The 6,790-nt window shown below is 39.4% G+C and overlaps 1 pseudogene; it reads right to left on the bottom strand.

The window, feature by feature from the left end:
- Positions 1-4,644: 4,644 nt before the first annotated feature.
- Positions 4,645-6,790, bottom strand: LOC131773912 (uncharacterized; annotated as a pseudogene).

Genomic DNA, 6,790 nt, shown 5'->3' with positions numbered 1-6,790 from the left:
GCCAAAAGACTATAACACTCCAGGGAACGCTAGCAATGTCTCTCCGAAAATGGTTTTTATTGTAATGATTAAAAGATCTTACGTCGCGGATTTCCACGTGAGCTTTGCAAACTCCGGCTTTCTTTACTACGAAAGTAACAGAGTGATCACTTGCTCCGAATTCCTGGACTCCATGCGAGACAATGCGGTGAGTGTTATTAACAAACACAAGATCAATTGCCGTACTTGTGAATTCCGTCACGCGTGTGGGCTCTTTGACGAGTTGACTCAGACCATGGAGACAAGTCATTTGCATTAATTTTCTGGTATGTTTGCATGGTTTCAGGGCAATAACATCCGCGTTGAAATCTCCCATAATGATCAAATACTTCACCATTTCGTCATCCAATTTAGCGAGAAACTCCTGTTCCAGGCCTAAGATAAATTTCTCTTGATTCATACTTGGTGGTTTATACATCACAGCAAATATCGTGTTCTTAGCCTTTTCTGGACATATTTCTACGCATACTATTTCTAAACAGTTAGATTCTAAGTCACTTCTCCGCTTGCTTGGCCATTTGCTCCTTACAAAAACGGCGCAACCACCTCCATTTCGATTTCTATCTTTTCTGTAGCAAGTATGACCCGAAGGACATATCTTACTATCGAGCAATGTACAATTTAGACGCGATTCTGTCACTGCAAACACATCCAATGCTGCTTTCTCCATTAGTACTTCGGCGTCGGCATAGTGTCCCGGCAAAGTTGCAATATTTACTTCTTAAGATTTGCATGAAGATCTTTATTTATCCTTACACTGGGCGTTTCTTCTTTTACTCCTGTGTTAGTTGTTTCATGTGACTTGCGGACCGTTGTATCAAAGCCAGGTGATAAACAAGTTATGCATTCCCAAGCCAGAGAAGGTTCGCAAAGTTTATCATATTCCGTTCTCTTCATACTGATATACTTAGCATGAAACCACTTGTCGCATGAATCGCATTGTATCGCCATCTGATTCTTTCGGCATCCTTTAGTGCAAACAGCACAAGCATCCGTCACCGGCCCTGGATTCTCCTGTATATCTCCTGCTAACAGAACCTTGTAAGTTGCGCAGACAGTGATATTTGCAAATTTCAATGCGGCCATACATTTCAAAGATGGCGGCACAAGTGCTTCGCGTAGGAACCTCCGAGTCGGACCAGAATTTGGCGTTGGATACTGCTTAATATCCAAACCCGTCGACACAGCGATACTGCAGGACGTCTTATCGAAACCACAGTTAGGTTTTAAAGAGTGTAGGACAATTGTGATAAGTAGCCAAGCCAAGAATATCAGACAACATCGATAGCCCGCCATTACTGCAAATGTGCTGCAGTTTCCAATATATTTCTTATATTCTCAAATAGATTACTGACAGAGATGTTGGCAAGCTGCGGCCAAATTTCTGGATGAACAATTTCATGACCTTGCTAAGCATGCAGGACAGCAACATGTCTTCGTCCAAAAAGCCACAGGTGTGTGAGCATTGTGACACTGAGGACCCAGCTGTGTCCCGCTGTTCCAACTGCTGTGTTTTCATGTGCGAGTTTTGTGTTACTGAATTTGCCCACTATCACCTCTAAGCCTTACTGTTGCTGGTAGACTATGCCAGAGACCATCTGTCTGTAAAATGTTACACCATCTCTTTGAAACCTTGCTTAAGGTTCCGACGATTTCCTTCAGGCTAAAAGGCCTAAAAACTGCCTTAAGCTGTTCATCCGGTAGGGCTGTACAAATCAAAAAAAATAAAATCTTGATCACCTTTTTACTCTTTGTTTTCACGCAAATTGTTGTACAATTATGAAGACACATTGTATATGTCTAATATTAACAATAATTTTTAATGGTCAGTCAGACTAATTCGCAAGCTATTTTAAAAACTACATAACCCGAGACTTAATTGGGTATCATAACAACCAGGTTTTCCTGACATCCTTACTTTTGGCGCCAAAGCTCGAGTGAGCTGGAAACGAAAATTAAAAAGTTCCCAGCAGGAATAGTCAATTTGTTTTCATAATAAGCTTTTCTTCTTACTAAATCTAAAACCAAAATCAACGTGAAAACAGGGGGTGATTTATATCAGCGAATTCTTGCACAAATATAATGAAAGCTACATAGGTCTACATATGTATAAGCTTCAATATACATCTGATATTCTTTGGTTCGATTTTACCTTCAATCTTTGGTGAAGTTTGACTTTCCTCAGACCTCGGTTGGTTGGCAGCGGAACTGTCATTACTCACGATCTCTACAAAAAAGACAATTTTCCATAAATATCACTTCAAAAGCTGAGTATTACATTTCGAATTGTGTAATCAGCGGGCCAGGAAATCTTAGGTCATCTTAGGAATGTGTTATACCCTCCAGTCTTGACAATCGATCTGCGTTTCTCTTTCTCCATTTTCATTGCTAGAACGAGTTTCCACTGCAAAGATAAATCATTTGTTCAAGTATCAGACAGAGGACAAATTTTTAGCCCAGACAAACACGTCTGGGTATCACGTCAGCCAGGCGTGTGCATACCGAACGAAAATAACTTTTCAGTAAAATTAATTTGTCCACACTCAACCATTATTAACAAAGACCCGAACTAACCTTTTTTCCTGAAGTAGTCAGTAATTTGTGACATCTTGACGTTGTTATGTATTCTGTTATGTATTCTACTATCTATTCTATTTTGTATTATGTATTCCACACTCTGGTTGCTAACCGAGTAGCAGAATTGCACAAATCGCCCGGGGAAATCTAATTTTGGTCTAGACGTCCGCGGCGATGATGTGATGGCGTGATCGCCATCGGGAGACTAGTGATTTCCCGGCTGTAAAATTTTGCCATCAGAACGTGTCTATGACCCTTGTCTACTTCCGGTGATTGGCAAAAAAGAATAAATAAAAAATAAATGTCAAAACTATTTTCTAGATTTAACTTGCAGTCTACTTTTATTAAAATTATATACATATCTATTTTTTTTTATTATGAAAATTCTAACCGATTTCCGAAAAACGGTGGAAACCGGTATGGATCCACGCCTAGCAACGGTACACTAACACAATGCCCAAACGGCTTCATTTGTGTAGGTGTAATGAGAAATTCTAAGAAAGCCAGTAATTTAATTCATTGAATTAACTGCTACATTTGTGTCTGTATGATTGGGAGATTCTAAGATAGCCATTAAGGTAACCACTTGACGGCTGCATTTGCGTTGGTCTGAACACAGGCAGCCCAAGGCCCCGAACGGGCTTATTGTAATTTGCGAAAAGAAACGAAACGAAACGAAATGAAAATCTGTAATTTGCGAGATGAAAATATGCTTATGATTATTGGAAATATACTAATGTTTGCAAAATAGAAATATGCTAATGATTAATAAAATAGAAATCAATAATTAGCGAAATGGAAATCTGTGATTTGCGAAACGAGAATCCCTGCGGAAAATTTCAGACGCCAGAAAAATGAATCTGTCAGTTCACCATAAGTGTGAATTGCAGCCTGCCAAATAATGATAAAAACAACTAGCGAAAGTGAGAAATAAAAAATCTGCGTGGTGAACTTTGCGAAATCTCCACTACGTACCTGAATAACTCGTGCATAGAGCGCAAAAGTAATTTAAAATGTTAGTTGACGCTGTCGCAAACATACCATGAAAATGATACTGATGAAAACAGTCAGGGAAACAAACGTGAATGAACATCATTCAAGAAATTAATAATTTATGCATTATCCATTGGTTGGAATAAAAATTCCTTACTTACCGAAAAAGAGTTAACATTCTGGATAGCGCAACTTGCCAGCTTTGCCATGCAAAAGAATGATACGTATACCCCGTAGAATTATTGTAAGTGATTGGAGCCACATCAGCGGGCCAACAGCAACCTATAGTAAACTGAAACAATTAACGTGAACCAAGCCGGAGATATTTGCAACATAATTAAAATTCAATCTTTTCATGGATTACCAAAAGCCATACTCGACCTTCAGTCATTTGTGTGGTCCTCAACTTTTCAGTAGAAAGATGACGAAATCGCGAAGCGCAGTAACGCGCTGGGATTGATTCCCCAGAGAATGCGAAAGGACTCTAGCATCGCCATTACTCTGCAATCGAATCCCCTAACTTTAAATACTACGGTTAGGAATACAATTTTCTTTTTCATCTTGCATCGCTATCAAAGACACAGTGAGGAGTCCGCTGAACAACATGAACATTGAATAGGTTAGAGACACTCGTCACACCTGCTGGGGAAGTGGCGTTTAGATTCTTCTTCTCAGTGTCCTGCCATTTCCACCGATAGATGTAACTGATGGAAAAGTGACAGTAGCTTAAAACTGCAAATTTGGTAAATGTTAGAGAGGTTAAGAAACTCTTTTACGGAAAAAGGCAGAGGTGAACGGCTAAATTATTCTTATGCATGCAACAAAAACACTAATCAAATTTCTCTTCAAGTTTTCAAGGAGGTAAATTAATTCATTGTCTATGAAAAACTGCAAAAATAAGCTAAACAAATAACATGAAAATGGCCACGTTTTCATTTTGCCGTTTTGCCATTAAATGTTTGGAGCATACGACCGACGCCAAAGAACACTTTCAACGCGATGTTCAATCTCGCCAATTTTAGACAGAAACTTAGCTCAGACCTTGAAACATAGAGCATTGAGAAGGTTCACCTTATGACTTTTGTGAAATCTGCTCCCCACTCCACTGTCTACACGTAGGCGCCCCTTCCAGAAGCACGGATGCTACTGTAGCAGAAAGATGCCTCGGCTCCTTTTTCACTCGTGAATTGCGCGCATGCGCAAGAGCGAGTTGTAGATATGATGTGGAGAATGATACGCGCTCGCTCGCTCGATTGGTCGATTCCTGTAAACTTTTTGTCCATTTTAGGCTTTTGAGTGCATTTCATAGTTTTTGGCGAGTAATAAGCAAACGAAATGGCGACCTTTGTTGCTAAGAATTGTTGTGGGGTGAAGAAGAAGCCAATGATAATCTTAAAAGAGTTTATATTTATTTGTTTTGGTTTCAACAAGTGGCGCTACGACTGGCAGGCGTGCGAGGATTCACTCTTAAATAAGAGAACAACCTTCGTTTTTCATAAAATTGTAATTTACAATCCTTGAACCTGAAAACAATCCGGAGATTCATTAAAAATACCACTCAATCGGAAGCTCTCGGAGTTTACAGGTGTTCAAAAGCTTTTTCTGTTATGGCGTGAGATTGGGGACAAAATCGATCACTACATTTCGTATCGTGTGTTCTTTCTGTGTGAAGCAACAAAAGGTGCCGGCGACTGACGAAATTACAGGTTAACACGAAAATCAAATAACACCTAAACAAATAATTTTGGCTACCGATTTTCAATGAATTTTTAAAGAACAATTTTCTTTTAAGTTTCAAGACAAATTGAAGATCCAAAATAAATATTACGTACTAAAATGCGAAAGTTATACAACACAAAATTGATAAATAGGCCTGAAATGAAATTCTATCTTGTTCTTGATTATATGTTGCCTAGCACGTGACCAAAATCTACCCAGGCGGAAATCCAAAATGACGGTGGCAGTCTGGGCTTAGTTATATCAATCAAAAGTCGTTCCCGTTTGTCTCATTTGATAAAGAGGGAAACATTAATGTTTTCATTAAGACAGTATATCCTTGATTTTCCAATAATAAACAGACAATTTCAATTTCCACCCACATTTACTTCCAACCTTTTCTTTTGAACCAAAAACAAAAATTATATATTTTTAAAACACATTACATCATCCACCCTTGTCAAATGTATGATCATTTCAATTGTAATGCCTTCTTATCCTAACGTTACTTTGTTTCTTTGCTACATTAGTGAACACTAAACTACTGCTCGTGCTCTAAATATGACAGTCAATCACAAAATTCCCTAAACCAGATAACATTAAGCATAATCCAAAAAATCATGTAAGTCATCTGTCAATTCACGAGTTTGCTCACAGAGCTCTTTGATTAGGCATTAGAACCGCTAGGCTTTCTTTGTTCGCGTTGGGGTGTATCGGTCACTAGGGTCACTAGGGTCTTTCAGCGGGTACAAGTATCGCTCCTCGTGCATGATACATATGTCCCAAGGAGTAATTGGTAGGGTTCTTGCGAAGTTCACTTTACATTGTTCGCAAGCTTTTGCTTCTTTGTAATCCTAGACTAATATGATGTGAAACGGCTCGTCAGTGTGGTAAACCCCCGTAAAACGGCAGTACTTAGGACATCGAGATCAGGATCATAGACTTCGTTCGCATCTTCCTTTGAAAGTATTAGTAGCTGTTCAACATTATTTTGACCACGGCGTGGTTTCTTCTGACGCTTCTTTGCACCGGCCCCCTTGGGAGCATTGTCGTAGGCTAACCTGGACTCCAGATATTTTTGTTTTCTGTAACGCTAAATGTGTTCCAACAAAGTACCCTACGTTTCGGCAACAGCGACAGAATGCTGGCACAGTCCACCCTTCGCGACAGATGTAACACAATTCTTGCAATGTAACATACCTTTCTTCCTCTCAACGGTAAAAGCCTTGTCGGTGTCAGTTACGCAAAAGTTGTCATTTAAAAGATTAACTCAAAAAAGTGGAAGAATTACTTCGGCATTTCTCCAAATATGTGCAAACAGTTTCGCCGCGAGTTGTTTCGTCAGACCACCTTCTGCTACAGAAATTTACAATTTCTTAACCACTGCCTCGTGAGCTCTCCTCTCGTCGGTTATGCCACCCTCAAGAACTTTCTTCACATAAGCTCATCGTTGGGCGCGTGTCAT

The sequence above is a fragment of the Pocillopora verrucosa genome, chromosome 13 (genome assembly GCF_036669915.1).
Source record: "Pocillopora verrucosa isolate sample1 chromosome 13, ASM3666991v2, whole genome shotgun sequence".
Taxonomy (NCBI): domain Eukaryota; kingdom Metazoa; phylum Cnidaria; class Anthozoa; order Scleractinia; family Pocilloporidae; genus Pocillopora; species Pocillopora verrucosa.
This window is presented reverse-complemented; position numbering and strand designations above follow the sequence as displayed.